We start from the raw sequence: 291 nt of genomic DNA, 5'->3' as shown, positions 1-291 counted from the left end.
AAAACCATTGGGGAAGCTTGGAAACTATTTGAAACTACGATCCTAGAACCTTAAAAAAAATATTCCGCAGGTTAGGAAAGGCACAAACAGGTATAGGAAAAAGCCTGCATGGTTAACAAACACAGTAATGGAAGCTGTAAAAGGTAAAAAGAATTCCTTTAAGCAGTGGAAAGCTAGTCACAGTGAGGCTGATAAAATGGAATACAGGCTATGGTAAATAGGTTGGCAAATAAAATGCAAGTGTGTGGTCAGGCAGGCAAAAAGGGAATATGAGGAGCATATAGCAAAAAA

Source organism: Gekko japonicus, unplaced genomic scaffold (assembly GCF_001447785.1).
Source record: "Gekko japonicus isolate JY-2015 unplaced genomic scaffold, Gekko_japonicus_V1.1 scaffold1385, whole genome shotgun sequence".
NCBI classification, from domain to species: Eukaryota; Metazoa; Chordata; class Lepidosauria; order Squamata; family Gekkonidae; genus Gekko; species Gekko japonicus.
The sequence above is the reverse complement of the archived record's forward strand: the minus strand, read 5'-3'. Positions refer to the sequence as shown.